Genomic DNA, 17,488 nt, shown 5'->3' on the forward strand with positions numbered 1-17,488 from the left:
CTGCTAATTTTCACGTTTATTAATTACTCAGAGTTGCTAATACGAGGGCATAATTTCAAAGGTCAAAGGCAACAGGAAATTTGGAAATGTAATTCGCAACGCGGAGATTATGACAAACTTGAGGAGGACGATATAGGCACACCGCAAATGGGCTGATTCATGATATAGAAATATATTTAATGTAGAGAAGTGCTATGTGACTCACGTCGGGCAGAAGAGTGGGGAGAAACAATGTAAACTAAATACCACAATTTCCAAACATGCACAGGAACAGGGAGACTTAAAATGGTCGAAGCACTTTAAGAAGTTTGAAAGTTCCAGGATAAGTTGAGAAGATTGTTGAAAAAACATATGGCTTTATGAACTGAAACATAAATGCAAACAAGCAAGACACTGCACTAAACCTTCATAAAACACTGGTTAGATGGAATACTGTGTTCAATTCTGAAGATTGCTCTTTAGAAAGGTACACCAAAGCAAAGAGTTGGGACAAAGGAGTCATTTTCAGGATGGTAACCTGTGAGCAGTGGAGAGCCACAGGATTAGTGCTGTGGGTACAATTGCTTACAATATGTTTTAATAAATTGGATGAGGAAAGTGAATGTTGCGCAGCCAGATTACAGATGACACAAAAATAAGGAGAACGGCAAGTGGTGAGGACAACCCAAAGAGCCTGTGTGGGTGTGTAGACAGGTTAAGTGAGTGGGTAAAAACTTGGCCGGTAGAACATAATTTGGGAAAATGTGAGGCTATGCACTTTGGCAGGAAGAATAGAGAAGCTGAATGTTATTTAAACAGAGAAAGACACCAGGAGAGGGATTTGGGAGCATAAATCAGAAAATGTTAGCATCCTAATTCAGCAGGTAATTGGGAAAGCCAAAAGGATTTTTTTTTATTTCAAAGGGAATGGAGTATAAAAATAAGAAAGTCTTGCTAAATTGATAAAAGGTTTAATTTGGAGCACGCATGGAGTACTATAAACAGCTTTGATCCCTTTATCGATGGAAACTGGCATTTGAGGGAGTCGAGAGAAAGCTCACAAGATTGATCCAGGATATGGAGCATTTTGCTTCCGAGGGAGGTTGAGTGGGTTCAGCCTGTACTCATTGGAATTTTAAATAAATGAGGTGACCTTACTGAAACATAAAAAATTGTTGTGGACTTGACAGGGTGGGTGAAGAGATGTTGTTTCCCCTTTTAGGAGAGTTTAGGACCAATGAGTTTGTTTTTTATTCATTCACAGAGTGAAAGCATTTATTGCCCATCCCTAAAGGTCAACCACATTGCTGTGGGTCTGGAGTCTCATGTAGGCCAGACCAGGTAAGGAGGGCAGTTTCCTTCCCTAAAGGACATTAGTGAACCAGATGGGTCTTTTCCAACAATTGATTCATGGTCACCATTAGATTCTTAATTCCAGATTTTTATTGAATTCAAATTCCACCATCTGCCTTGGGATTCAAACCCTGGTTCTCAGAACATTACCTGGGTCTCTGAATTAACAGTCTAGTGACAATACCATAAAACCATAGCCTCCCCATAATCTCAGAGCAAGAGATTGTCCAGTTAGGATAAAAATGAAGAAGAATTTCTTCTCTCAGAGGTGATGAATCTCAGGAATTCTTTGCCCCATCACCTTTGATTCCCTTACAAATTAAAAATTTGTCACCCAGTTAACCTTTTACATTCCAGGGGATACAATTTGGGGAAGATAAGAAGCCATGTATAGATAGGAAAATTAAATTGGAAATGTTGCCAATTTCTGTTGCAGCATTTTGAAGACAAGAAAGGAAAACCAGCAAAAAAAAGCATTTGTATATTTATTCACAGAGAAAAGAATAATTTAAAACAATCGTATTTAGAGTTTTGGAAGAAACTGCCTTCATTTTATCTGCCCACTGAAGTTTGTGGTCTGAGGATTAGAAGCTTAAAGACCATAAAAACATCACCATGTGATGCAGGTACACTAATGCTCACCCAAGCATATGTTACGAATCCAAAGAACTAAAATACGGAGGTGGTATAAATAGCATAACATGTACACGTGATTTTGTTAAAGAGAAAACTTAGAGCTAACCGATTGTCCATAGTGTTGCTAAGCTACATTGCATTGTCCAATTTATCAGTGTCAAAAAGAAGGCAGCCACATCAATGAGCTTTGAGTCACATTCAAGTCATCAAGTTCTTGAAGTCTACTGATGCATTTTGTTTGAGGGTAAAATATCAAATTTCTTTCATGAACAAGAGAATTAATATTTAGCCTATTCCTATTTTATGACCAACACACCAGTGCTGACATCTGGAACTACAGCCATGTGGATAGTACTGATTATTTGTGAGTAGAGACCTTGCTGGTATCTGGTAGGTTAACTTGGATTTGGGAGGCCGCGGCTTCTTGATGATCTCGGATGCGGGATAGTTAGTGGGGGCTCTTAAGGAAGATCTGATTCCCTGAAATTCTGACTTTGTCCCTTCTCTCCTGAAGGAGCTATAGCTGCAATCATTTGCCTCAGTTCATCTGGCAGCAAATCCCTCCTCCATGGCTATGTTGCCTCAAGCCTCAACTAATCCAATATTTCTACAGATAGCCTTCCACTTTCTATCCTCCAGAAATATAAGCTCATTCAGACCTCTGTTACTTGGATTGCTTGCACTGAATCTCATTCACTCAACATACTAGATGACCTGCATTGATCTCCAGTACAACAATGCTTCGATTTTTAAATTCTCATTCCTGTGTTCAATCCCCTCCATAGCCTTGCTTATATCCATCCTGTATTCGACTCAACCTACACCTTACTGAGATCCCTACATGCCTCCATTGTAACCTCTTGTATAGTCTTGATTTTCATCATTCTACAATCCTTCTCAAGGACAATAAATACTGGCCCAGCCAGTGGCGCTTGCACCCAATGAGTGAAGTTTTTAAAACACAGTTTAGCTGTGTACACCCTAATCTCCGTGATTCCTTCCCTGAACGTTTCCCATTCTCATCCTTCCACTCCTCTCTTTAGAGTCTGACTTGTCCTCATGCCTCCCTATGTGGCTCATATCAAAGGTTGCTTAATAGAAAGCTTGTGAAATGTCTCAGGGCATTTTTCTTTGTTAAATGTGTCAAGAGATTCAGGAGGGTGTAGGTGTTTAGGTGACCAGCCCAGATTGGGCTGAACAACGGATTGAAAACAAGACCATTTTCTATGAAACAAAACAGTCCATTCTTAGGAAGTGGGAAAGATCAATGTTCATCACCTCTCCCACTACGCCTGAGAAGCTGGTGTTGGGCATTCTTCATGAACTGCGGTACTCTACCTAGTGATGGTGCTCTGACAGTGCTGTCAGATAGGGAATCCTGGGACAGTGGTTCAGCTATGATGATGCAATGATGATGTCTCTCCAAGCCAGGGTGTTGTCTGCCTTAGAGAGAATAATTTGAAAGTGACAAAGGAGCAGCACTGCGAAAGCTTATGATTTCAAATAAACCTGTTGGACTATATCCTGGTGTCATGTGACTTCTGACCTTGTCCATCCCAGTCCAACACCAGCACCTCACGTTCTTAAAATTGGCAAAGTCTTCACGGCTGTCAGCATCTTATAATGCTGGATATTACCTGCAATCAAGACCAAAATACAGTCTAATTTCAAGAACGATTTGATCACAACACTTGGGGCGTCAGGAATCAAACAATATGGGTGTCAAGTGGGAATAAGCTATTGGATTGGATGATCAACCATGATCATAATGAACAGTGGCGCAGGCACAAAGAGCCACATGGCCTACTCTTACTCATTTTGTTGGCCTGTGTTGCGAATCGCTGGGGTCCAAGCACTGATCCCTGAATTAGGAGGCAGAGTAAATGGAAGCCAGGCTAAGAATGCCAGTGACAGATTAGTCTTTGCTTTCTTGCGATTGCTTTTATATTCTTAATGGACTGAAGTTGTCAAGTATTTCATCTCTACAAAGAGATAAACTCAAGGTAATCGCCAAACAAAAACACAAACATATCTTGAGATTACAGTGAATTGTTACGAAAGGCATGAATTGCCTGAAAGGGTCATGGGTGCTGACTCAAAAAGTAACGTTCAAAGAGGAATTGTATAGCTGTTTGAGGAGGAGAAAAACAATTATAGGACAGTGAGGAAAAGTAAGGGCACAGACAAATTGGATAGTGGCTTCCAAGAGCCAACACCAGTATGATGGGCCAAATGGCTCCCTTATCCACTGGGATATGGTTGAAATAATGATGTCAGTGTCATTATTTCAGTGTGGAAATCAGTCTGAATTTGCTGTGTGAATGTGAGTAACAGTCAGTCCCGAGAGCTGATGCCAGTGTTCAGTCTCATCTGTACACAGAGAAAATCCATAGCTGCAGGTGTTCACAGCTCAGAATGAAATGTGTTGGCCTGACCTATTTTTAACATTTGATCTCTGCACAGAGGTTAAGTTCCTGAGGGGTTGCACTGTCTGTCTTGTATCTTATCATTCATTGGAAAGTGGAGAAGGTTTAGCAGTTTATTTTCAGAGCATCTTTGATTCTCGCTGTATGGGCTGCTGGAACTCCAGTAGCCAAACAGAGAGCTTTGTCTCTTTACCCCTCAGTGATTCCCTCTCCTTCCCCTACTGTCCTGTAGACCACAATCTTGCTATTATTGTGACAGCCCGTGAGTTGGAGGCAGACGGGACTCGCAGCCTGTAGGCCTTACAGCCAAATATGTGCATTTTACCATAATTGAGAACTCAAAAAAAGAAGCAACCTATTTAGAGATGGTATGTAAAAAGAGTGTTTGAAATGCAGCAAGCTGAATTATTACATCAAATCAATCCCAGTCACTTACAGCTGTGATTGACTGGGGAATTATACAGTTGCTCTGTTCTGGCTGGGAATGCAGCCTATTCTCACTGGGATATCATTGCATTCCCACCCTCAATTACTGCAGCAAGTAGTCTCCAGTCATGTGTGAGCCCCACAAGACACCACCGCCTCACACAGTCCAGTCACTCAGCAATTGGTTGTCGGCATATTGTAATGAGGATCCAATGGGCCAACCCAAAAAAAGTGGTCAAGTCTGTCTAAGAGTCTTTAAAAACATGATATAACTTCCCCAGGTCTGACTTCCACCCACTAACAAAAAAGAATCTGACTGAAATAACTACACGAAGGCTATTATCTCGTCACCAAGTCATCCTTTACTTCCATGTGCACAATACACTGGCTGTTACCAGCTAGCTCAGAGCCAGTGCCTGAAATAAGGAGACTCTAAATCTTCTCTTTATTTATCTTTTTTCTCATCTTGTCTTCACTTGGGAAATGCAGAATTGGAGAGGAGCTGAAGAAAATGACTTTGGGTGATCCATGATAGCCCCAGCCTATTCAGCTTCTCCCTATAGCTCAAACCCTCCAACTTTGGCGACATCCTTTCAAATTTAACAACATCTTTTCTATAGCTGGGAAGCCAGAACTGAACGCAGTATTCCAAAAGTGGTCTAATTAATGTCCTGTACAGCCGCACAATGCTGTGTCAACTTCTTACTTCTCGAGACTAAGAGCTGTACAGCATGGAAACAGACCCTTTGGTCAACACGTCCAGGCCGACCAGAATACCTAAATTAATCTAGTCCCATTTTCCAGTACTTGGCCCATAACCCTCTAAACACTTCCTATTCATATACCCATCTGGATGCCTTTTAAATGTTGCAACTGTACGAGCCTCCAGCACCTCCTCTGGCAGCTCATTCCATACACATGCCACCCTCTATGTGAAAAGGTTGCCCCTTCAATCCCTTTTATATCTTTCCCCTCTCACCCTAAATCTATGCCCTCTAGTTCTGGACTTCCCCCATTCCAGGGAAAAGACCTTGTCTATTTATCCTATTCATGCCTCTCATGATTTTATAAACATGTATAAAATTTGACCTCTGCACAGAGGTTAAGTTCCTGAGGGGCTGCACTATCTGTCCTGTATCTTATCATTCATTGGAAAGTGGAGAAGGTTTAGCAGTTTATTTTCAGAGCATCTTTGACTCTGGACTTGTTGGCCCGAAGGGCCTGTTTCCATACTGTAATGTAATCTAATCTAATCTAATCATCTTTGACTCTCGCTGTGTGGGCTGCTGGACCTCCAGTAGCCAAACAGAGAGCTTTGTCTCTTTACCCCTCAGTGATTCCTTCTCCTCCCCTTACTGTCCTGTAGACCACAATCTTGCTATTATTGTGACAGCCTGTGAGTTGGAGGCAGACAGGAACACCTCTGATGCTCCAAGGGAAACCCTTTAACTCAAACCCTCGAACCCTGGCAACATTCTTCTAAATCTTTTCTGAACCTTTGGAAGGAGGGAGACCAGAATTGCACATGATATTCCAAAAGTGGCCTAACCAATGTCCTGTACAGTTGCAACATGACCTCCCAACTCCTATATCAGTGTTCTGACTAATAAAGGAAAGCATACCAAACGCCTCCTACACTATCCTATCTACCTGCGACTCCATTTTCAAGGAACTATGAACCTGCACTCCAAGGTCTCTTTTTTCAGCAGCACTCCCCAGGACCTTACCATTAAGTGTGTAAGTCCTGTCCTGATTTGCCTTGCAGCACCTCACATTTATCTAAATCAAACTCCATCTGCCACTCCTCGGCCCATTGGCCCATCTGATCAAGATTCTGTTGTTCTCTGAAGTGCTGCAGTGTGCTGCTCCCTCTCTTTATTACTTGATCATTCGGTTGTGCTCAACAATGCTCCATAATTTTCAACAGAATTTCCCAATCATACGTGTATTGCAATTCCCATGTGTTGAAAGCAGTATAAGCCCAGGAACTGTGGTAACTGAGGGGCCCAGGAATTCTCATCTGCTGACACACGAAACCCCCAAAACACTAACGTTTTGCAAGATATGATTATTTTTCTCTTCCTAACCTTACTTTTAGTAATTGTTAGCCATTCTTCTATGCACTAAGTGCTTGTTGAACCTTTCTCTTTGCTCCTTTATGATAACGACAATAACTTGTATCAATATCGTAACTGTAACATATTATAAAGTCCAGAAGCAGTTGAGACAGTATTCTAAAGACACACACACAAGTGGATTCTAGGGCAGGTGACCAAAAGATTGAACAAAAACAAAACACCTTAAAGAATGAAAGGGAGGAAGAAGTGTGGAGAGATTTAGTAAGGCGATCCCAGAGATTAGAGTCTTGGCAGCTAGCGACATGGCACCAATGTAGACTGACAAACATTGAGCAAGATCAAAAGAGAAGCAAAGGCAGAGGGTTATGGAGCTGGAAAAGACTGCAGAGATTGGAGAAAGGCAAGGTCTTAAAGGGACTTGAGAACAAAGATGGGAATTTAGTTTTTAGTTAAGTGACAGTCAATGTAGGGTCGAGAGCACAGGAACTGACAGGTACTGTAGGGAATCTAATCTAATCTAATCTAAATCTGATTTAGTACAAGTTAAGAATCAGGCAGCAGTTTTGGATGACTTTATGTTTACAGAAATGGAAAATGGGAGACTGACCAACAGGACATTAGAATAGTAAACTTTAAGATTTTTAAAAGCCTGGATGAAGGTTCAAGTGTCAAATGAGCTGAGGCAGGTATGATGTCAGGTGATGTTATGGAAATAGATCAAAGCGATGGTGCAGCTCTGTGATTAGAAGGATGACTTTGTGAACAGTTCCCATTCAGTTGACAGGGAATGGGATGAAATCATTGGTCTGTGACCAGAAGGTGTCAGAAAAATGAAAGATAATCCCACTCTTAGCAAAGCTTAGAGTCATAGAGTTTTACAGCGAGGGAAAAGCCTTTGGCCCATCATGTCCACATTAGTCATTAAGCACCTATCTATTCTAGTCCCATCTTCCAGCACTTGGCTTGTAGCCTTGTGTGTTACAGCATTTCAAGTGATCATTTAAAACACTTCTTAATTGTTGTGAAGATTTACAGCTCTAGCAATCTTTCAGTCAGTGAATTCCAGATACCCACAAGTACTGGAAGATTGTACAACATTGACAGCGCTATATAAGTACATATTGTTGTTGTTGTAGCCCAATTATCCTGAGCTTGGGGTAGACTTTCAACTTGGTGCCCAGATGTCAGTCTGTTTGATCAATCATCCAGTCTTCAACTCCATTGCTATAACTTTTATGCCCAGGTAGCAAGCTGATACTAGATTAGATTCCCTACAGTGTGGACACAGGCCATTCAGGCCAAAAAGTCCACACCAACCCACCCAGTCCCATCTCCATCTGACTAATGCACCTAACACTATGGGCAATTTAGCATGGCCAATTCACCTGACCTTCACATCTTCGTGACTGTGCGAGGAAACCAACGCAGACAATGTGCAAACTCCACACCAGACAGTCACCCAAGGCTGGAATTGAACCTGGGACCCTGGTGTTGTGAGGCAGCAGTGTTAACCGCTGAGCCACCGTATCACCCCACATATCAAAGCCATTAGGATTAATTGACCAGATACAAGATCAAACCAAAGTAAATTTTAGCAACATAAATAAAGGTTTCCAAAATTAAAGGGCCTTGATAGAGCAGACAGGGAGAAATGATTTTCACTGACAGGACAAGTTTAAGATAATCAACAAAAGAGGAAGAGGAAATGTGGTGAATTTTGCTACACAATGAATTGATATGATTGAAATATGCAGCCTGACAGGGTGATGGAGGCAGATTAATTAGTTAATTGTAATGTGAAAAAGGATAATTCCTTACAAATAAGGTATTTACAGGGTTATAGACAATGATCAGAGGAATGGAATTAACTGGATAGTTTCTTCCAAGAGACAACACCAGGATAATCAAACAAATGGCCTCATCCTGAGCCATGCAATTTTAAGATTGAATGAGTAGAGCAGCTTGTCCTTGACCCGACATCCTACAGTCCTCTTATGAGCTCTAATTCAACTTGAACATGCACTTACAACAGGCAATGGTAGGATGTAATATCATGTGGAGGATATACTCAGCTGACTGAATGCCAGTTGTTCCAGCAGATTCAGACATAATTCCAGCCAAAACCTTTGTTTGGCCTCTGCCAAGGTTGGACGTGCCCTTTTCTCGCAGCTGTTCTTCAGCCATGATCATATTGAATGGCTAGCTGGGCTCAAAGGGCCGAGCGACCTACTCCTACTCCTATATTCTATGCTACTAATGTTGAATCTCTCCAGTCCGTGTAACTCAATATCACACTGGATGGCACATTTCCCTGAAAGTAGCAACACAGGAGGATAAGGTGATCAAGAAGGCATTTGGCATGTTGCCTTCTTGAGTCGGGGCATAGAGTATAAAAATTGGCAAGGCATATATAGAACTTTTATTAGGCCACATTGCAACATTGTGTACGGTTCTGATAACCCCACCACCAGAAGGATATAGAAGTTTTGGAGAAGGTACAAAAGAAGGTTTACCAGGATGGTGCTTGATTTGGCGGGATTAGCTTTAAGGAGAGTTCAGGCAAACTTGGTTTATTTTCATTTGAGTGTCAGGGTGGGGGACACCTGATAGAAGCGTACAGAACTACATGAAGCATGGATAGTTGGAGTCTTTTTCTTAGGGTAGAAATGTCAATTACTAGGGGACATAGGTTTAAGGTAGAATCATAGAATCCCTACAGTGCAGAAAGAGGCCATTCAGTCCATTCAGTCTGCACCAACCCTCCAAAGAACATACCACCCAGACCCAGACCCCACCCTATATTTATCATCCACTAAGTCTGCACGTTCCTGGATATTTCAGGGCAGTTTAGCATGGCCAAAGCACCTACCCTGCACATCTTTGGATGTGAGAGGAAACCAGAGATCCCGGGAGGAAACCCACACAGACACAGGAGAACATATAAGCTCCACAAAGGCAGTCACCCAAGGCTGGAATCAAACCCGCATCCTTGGTGCTGTAAGGTCATGGTGCTAATTACCATTAGCCACCATGCCGCTCTGAAAGTAAAAGGGGGCAAGTTTAAAGAAGACGTTAGAAGTAAGTATTTAAACACATAGGTACGTGCTGCCAGAAGAGGTGGGAGAAGCAGATACAATAGCAATGTTTAAGAGGCATCTTCACAGATACTCGAATAGGGAAGGGAACAGAGGGATGCAGATCGCATGGAGGCAAAAGGTTTTAGTTTGGTAAAGCCTTGTGTGTTGGCACAGGCATGGTGGTCCGAAGGGTGAGTTCCTGCGCGGTTCTTTTATTTATTCTCAAAGCATTAATGGGACCTCACAATGTCTAAACTGTCAACGCAAGGAGCCCTCTGTATCTCAGTCAGGGCACAGGGTTCCATCCTCAAATCGTTGACAACAGCAGACTGCTAAGCTGCGATAGCATCACCTTGTGTTAGACCCTGTGACCCCCAAGGCAATGACTAGCCGTCTCTGTGCCATCTCTGCCGATCACACAGACAAAAATAAGTAAGATAACACACATCCCATCTACTGGCTTCTCTGAGCCATCACAGAAACAGCACAAAGTCTGACTGTCAGTGAGACGGAGAGCCAGCAGCCACTCAGCGTTCCTGTGAGACTCGATATCCCTTGTTACACCAAGTCTGGACAGATTCCAAACAGTATTGTGAGTCCCTCTGTTCCAAATAATTAATTTGTGTGGAATCATGACAAGAAACTGCGAAGATCATTTAATCTGAATTTTTTTTTAACAATCTGCAATGACAAGGAAGGTGTTGAGGGGGCAGCGAGAATGGGGGTGGCAAGTGTTTGCCAGCCCAGGTACATTGCAAACAGGAACTGTACTTAATTAGCTGCGGAGCACAACAATGTTCATGGAAGGCAGTTTATAAACATAAATCTTTCACTGATTGAGCTTTGCCTTTGTCAATGCTCAGAGATGTTTTCCCAGACTAATCACATTCAGCAGTAGAGATTACATCCCTGACTAACTGCAGAAATCACAGCTTCTTCTGCATGAGCTGTGTGAAGCTCACTGCCATGAAGTGACACTCTAATTCCTGCTTTACGGAGGGGTTATGTTTTTGAAGTTCCTTGGCAATCCTATTCCCACATTACCAGAACATCAAAGCAGATTCAGTAGTGATCCCAGGCAATTATAGACTTGGGCACGTATGGAGTAGGAACAGCAGTAGGCCATTTGGCCCTTTAAGCCCATTCTGCTATTCAATAAGATTGATCTGTTTGCGTTTCAAATTCCATTTTCCCATCTGCCCCCATAACCTTTGATCCCCTCATCTAACAAGCATCTATCCATTCCAAGCAACAGTCATCCTAAAGTCATAGAAATCCTAAGGTGTGGTGACAGGCCATTTGGCCTATCAAGTCCATATCAACCTTCCAAAGAGCATCCCACCCTGACACCCCATACCCAACCCTACCCCTGTAACCCTGCATTTCCCATGGCTCAAGATTCAGAGTGGACTTGAAATGTTAACTCTTGATTCTCTCTCCACATTTGTTGCCAGACCTGCTGAGTTTCTTGAGCATTTTCTATCTTTACTTAAGCATCCATCGACCTCCACCTAAGAATATTTAACTAATTCCCCCGCCCACACTGTTCTGAGCTAGACAGTTTACAAGTCATTCTACCCTCAGAGAGAAATAAATTCTCCTCATCTCGGTCTTAAAAGGGTGACCACTGATTTTAAAACAGTGTATATATTTAAAGCAAACTACTGCAGATGTTGGTGATCTGAAACCAAAGCGGAAAGTTCCAGGGAAACTCAGCAGTTCTAGCAGCATCTGTGGAGGGAGAAACATACGTAATGTTTCGTGTCGGCTTTGGAATTGAGTCGCATTTGGACTCAAAACGTTAACTCTGTTTCTGTCTCCCCAGATTTCTCCAGCACCTTGTTTACTTTTATTTTTGAAACAGTGACCCACAAGAGGAAACATCCATTTCACATCGACCTTATCAAGACCATTCCGGGTCTTATACACTTCAATCAAAAAGAGTGCCTGAGGAATTTGCACCTCCTTTTAACCCGGTAACACCTCCACTCTCCGGAGGGTCTCAACTCAGACTGAAGTAAAGCTAGCAATCCTTTGCAATGGTCCTCAGGACTTTAGTGAAGTGGACATTCCTTACATCCACTCCCCCAGGCCTTTCGCCCATAACTACTAATTCTCCGACTGATCAAGAATGTGTCTCAGTCTTAAATACATGCAAGGTCTCTGCCCCGACAGCTCTGTGTGGTAACGAATTCCAAAGACTGACAACCCTCTGAGAGAACAAATTCCTGTTCATCTCAGGCTTAAATTGCTGCCCCTTAATTCTGAGCCTACGCCCTCTGGTCCTAGACTCTCCCATGAGGAGAAACATCCTCTCAGCATTTAAGACCATAAGAATATAAGAAATAGGAGCAGGATTAGTCCATTTGGCCCATCAAGTCTGCTCAGCCATTCAATAAGATCATGCTCCTGTCAAGCACCTTAAGAATTCCACATTTCTCAATGAGATCACCTCTCAGTCTTCTAAACTACAAGTATAGAGTCCCATCCTATTGAATCTTTAATCATAAGACAATCATTCCATAATGGGGATTATCCCAATGAACATTCTGTAAACAGCCTCCAATGAAATGATATTTTTCCTTAAACCGCTAACAGTACTCCAGCAGTTGTCTCCCCATCACCTTGTACAGTTGCAGGAAGGTTTCCCTACTCTTATATTCCAACCCCCTTGAAACAAGGGCCAACATTCCATTAGCCTTCCTGATTACTTGTTACACCTGTGTGCTAGCCTTCTGTGTTTGATGCACAATTCCCCCAAGTACCTTTATGTTGCGGCATTCTGCAGTTTTTCTCCATTTAGATAATATTCTGTTCTTTTATTCTCCTTTCAGAAATGAACCATCTCACGTTTTCCCACATTATTCTCCACTTGCTAACTCATTGACCACTTCCTTAACTTGTATCATTCTTTTGCCTATTAACTGGATGTTTGAATTTGTTTCCTGAAGTTGTGGGTCTCTGTGGCGATCAAGGTAGGAGTTTGAACCCTCTGACTGAGAGATGAGAGCGCTTGCACTGAACAAACGCTGACCCCTGTAGTGAGGTTCAGGAAACGGAAGATCAGTCGTTTTTGAAAATGAGGAGTGAACTGATATAATGAAAGATTTTCAGATTTAATTGTAGCAGAGAGGGAAGTAGCAGCTAAAACAGCAACTCCCTATTCACTTTGGAAACTTTGTTGTCATCATTGAGGCCAGTAGGATGTTCGCAAGGCTGACATGAAAGCCTTGAGAGACACTAGCTGACAGCAGCGGAAAATGGCAATATCTCCGGTGAGCCATTCATGATGGCCAGTGGCTACACCGGCTTACCAACAGGTACCAACACAAAACACACCAGCCCACATCGCCACCTCACATGCCACGCTTGAAGCAGAACTTGCTTCTCATGGAGTCAGCCAACATTAAGAGCTTTTTTAATTCACTCATGGACATTGTTGGCTGGTCAGCATTTTTATTACCAGTCCTTAGTTGCTCTTGAGAAGGTGGTAGTGAACTGCCCTCTTGAACCGCTGCAGTCCACGTGCTGTAGGTTGTCCAGCAATGCGCTTAGGGAGGGAATTCCATGATTTTGATCCAGTGACAGTGAAGGAATGGTGGTATATTTCCAAGTCAGGATGGTGCGTAGCGCTGTGTTGTGGTGCTTTATGAGAGTCTCCTCCATCCCAGGTAGATATGATTGTCTTTTGGTGCAATATCGGAACCTACCCCATCCCCAGTGGATGTGATTTGTCCCGTGTCCATTATTTTATGTACAAGGAAGAAGCTAAAGACAATATCACTAAAGTACATTCCTGTAGATGGCATCATTTAGCCTGTTGTTCAGCCAAGTGTCCATGAAAAGCATCAGGTACTGCACCACACAAGCTGCTTTCTCAGTCGGGTTTCACTATTATTGTCTCCCAGCTTGTGGGTCTTGTGAGGTCAAGGATAATTCCAAGGTCTAAAGAATGGGTCTGACAGCAAGAGATGTACAATAAAGTGTGCTTTAATTCCCAGATCTTGCCAGCACTTGCCCTTAGCATGATGCTCTTTGGAGCACGAGTTACAATTCAGAGACAACTCATTCTGGCAATTTCAAGGCTGCACAATTCAAAGGTTTGTAAAGTGTGCTCACAGGTTTTCCATTGAATTATAGAATGGGTACAGCACAGAAAGTGATCATTTGTCCCTTCATGTCCATACCAGCTCTCTGTGAGATCAACTCAGCTTTCCCAATTCCCAATCTATGCCCTACAGTGCCACTATTCCTTTCTCTTCCAGTTATCATTCAATTTCTTTTTGAAAGGCAAGTTTGAATCCACCTCCACCACATTCTCAGGCAGTGCATTCCTAATAACAATCACTCGGGATGCAAAATGTTTTTTTTTCTGTCTCCTCGTTTGGCTTTTTGGGCATTCCCCTTATACCAGTTTCCTCTGATCCTGACCATCTGGCTTCTCACTGTCTGCACTGCTGACCCCTCAACATTTAGATAAAGGGCAAATATAGATGTCAGAAATCAGAAACAAACAGAGTTTGCTGGGAATCTCACAAGGTTCAGGCAGCATTTGCAGAGAGAGAAAAACAGAGTTAAGGTTTCAGGTCCAGTGTGACTCTTATTCAGAAATGGTTTGATTACCTACAGTGTGGAAATAGGCCCTTCAGCCCAACAAGTCCACACCAACCCTCCGAAGGGCAACCCACACATTCCCCTACATTTACCCATGACTAATCCACCTAACACTATGGGCAATTTAGCATGGCCAATTCACCTAACTTGCACATCTTTGAACCATGGGAGGAAACCAGAGGGAACCCATGCACACACTGAGAAAATGTGCAAATTCCACACAGACAGTCGCCCAAGGCTGGAATCGAACCTGGGACCCTGGTGCTGTGAGGCAGCAGTGCTAGCCACTGAACCACTGTGCCACCCCTAAAAGAGGTTGTGGCTGCTTTGCTGGTATGTTGCCCATGAGGGGCATTGTTAGATTGTCAGTGTTTGTCAAGTGGCTTTTAAAAGATGGAACAAGCTCAGGGAGCGCTGATAGAATGGCTACTGTTCTGTGGAAGACTCATACTGGAATCAGAATGTTAACTCTGCTTTCTCTCCTCAGGTGCTGCCAGACCTGCTGAGTTTCTCCAGCAATTTCTGTTTCTGTTTCTCTCAACATCTGGAACAGGTTTATCAAATCTGCTCCATGTCTTCCTTTGTCTCAGACCTAGTTTCTCTAATCTGTCGATTTACTATTGAAAAAAACAGGATCCTATTTGCCTTTTTTTACCAATGTCTCAACTGCCCTGCTGCCTTCATTGATTTGTATAGGTCTGCAGCCACAGGAAACACCTGTCTGTTTTGACCATCCATAGGCCTTTTGGATATATTAAGCAGGAGCGAGAATCCGCACTTATATTCAAACTTCAGGTCAAGGCATGAACTTTTTAAAGTCTCGCCTGTACAATTTCAACCACTTATAGAGACAGCCACAACCACTAATGAAACAACACTGGCCAGTTAAAAATACACAAGGCCATGTGGTTTAACCAGCTGCCACTCAAGATACAAGGACTGCAGTTACATTTGACCATGGCAATCAGTTCAATGGTGTGCAGTAACTAAATGTGTACTGCTGGAGATAATGTGTCGAGCTAAAAGTAAAGATGAACTGTGTGTAACCTCAAAGGGAGATCTCTGCATTTGTTTCGCTGTGCCTAGGACAGGCAGCTCTGCTTTGGAGACACTGTGACGACCAAACCAGAACAGTTGTGAATTCCATCACAGAGTTCACACTTCAGCCTCAATATTTTGTTCATTTTTTCAGCTGTAGAAATTGTATACTTGTGAAGTCCGCTTCCTTGGATCTAGTGGTTTTTTCTTTTCCTTCATTCATTCATGGAACAAGGATGTCAATGGATAGGTCAGCATTTATTGCCCATCCCTCATTGCCCAGGGCGCATTTAAGGGTCAACACGTTCCAATGGGTCTGGAGTCACATGTAGGCCAGACCAGGTAAGGATGGCACTGTTCTAATGGGCATTAGTGAACCAGATGGGGATTGCCCTCCACCGATAATCAACAATGGATTTACAGCCATCACTAGACTCATAATTCAGATTTTTTAAAATATATTGAATTCTAATTCCACTATCTGCTGTGGCAGGATTTGAACCTGAATCCCCCAGAACATTCCCCTTAGAACAGAAATAAGGAGAAACATCTTCAGCCAGGGAATGGTGATTCTATGGAATTCATTGCCACCGAAGGCTGTGGAGGCTAGGTCATGAGTATATTTAATTTCAGAGACAGATAGTTTCTTGATTGTCAAGGGGATCAAGGGTTACAGAGAGAAAATGGGAAAATGGAGTGAAGAAATCTATCAGCCATGAATGAATGGTGGAGCAGACTCGATGGGCTGACTGGCCTAATTTCTGCTCCTATGTCTTATGGTCTTATTAGGAGAAAGTGAGGTCTGCAGATGCTGGAGATCAGAGCTGAAAATGTGTTGCTGGAAAAGCGCAGCAGGCCAGGCAGCATCCAGGGAACAGGAGAATCGACGTTTCGGGCATAAGCCCTTCTTGGAATCTGTGGCGGGTATGGAAGTTTCCTTTGGGGCCTTGGAGGGAGGTGAGGGGGGAGGTGTGGGCGCAAGTCTTGCACCTCCTGCATCCCTCCAACCACAAGGGATGAACTCGGGTTTCACCAGTTTCCTCATTTCCCCTCCCCCCACCTTGTCTCAGTCAAATCCATCGAATTCAGCACCGCCTTCCTAACCTGCAATCTTCTTCCCGACCTCTCCGCCCCCACCCCAGTCTGGCCTATCACCCTCACCTTGACCTCTTTCCACCTATCACATTTCCGACGCCCCTCCCCCAAGTCCCTCCTCCCTATCTTTTATCTTAGCCTGCTGGACCAACTTTCCTCATTCCTGAAGAAGGGCTTATGCCCGAAACGTCGATTCTCCTGTTCCCTGGATGCTGCCTGGCCTGCTGCGCTTTTCCAGCAACACATTTTCAGCTTATGGTCTTATTACCCAGGTCTCTGGATTAACAGCTCAGTGATAATACCACTGGGCCATCACCTCCTTCTAGGTGGCTATCATTCTTGGTAATACATCTATCATTATATTTTATATAGAGACAGCTATCAGATATTCCAAATGTGCAGGGATAAAGGACTGAATCTTACATTTTTTTTGGTAAAGTGCGAGTTGTTTCACATTCTTTGGAGAGTTTTTTGCCATGTGGCCCAGAGAAATTTCACACCATCCTTTCCCAAACTCCCCTCCTTATCTCCCAAAACCCACCTCATGCCGTCTGACTCACCCGAATCTTGCCCCATCTAACCACGCATCATTCCCAGAATGGTTCACCACTCAGCGGACGTTGGCCTTGAGCTCATTCCATCTTTAAAAGACCGTTGTTCAATTCGGTGTTGCCCCTTGCGGATTATTAATAGCACAGCAACTCTGCAGTTCATAGCATATAGCCAACATGTTTGACACTCCCTGGCACATATAACCCCATTCTCA

Source organism: Chiloscyllium plagiosum, chromosome 33 (genome assembly GCF_004010195.1).
Source record: "Chiloscyllium plagiosum isolate BGI_BamShark_2017 chromosome 33, ASM401019v2, whole genome shotgun sequence".
In the NCBI taxonomy this organism is placed as follows: Eukaryota; Metazoa; Chordata; class Chondrichthyes; order Orectolobiformes; family Hemiscylliidae; genus Chiloscyllium; species Chiloscyllium plagiosum.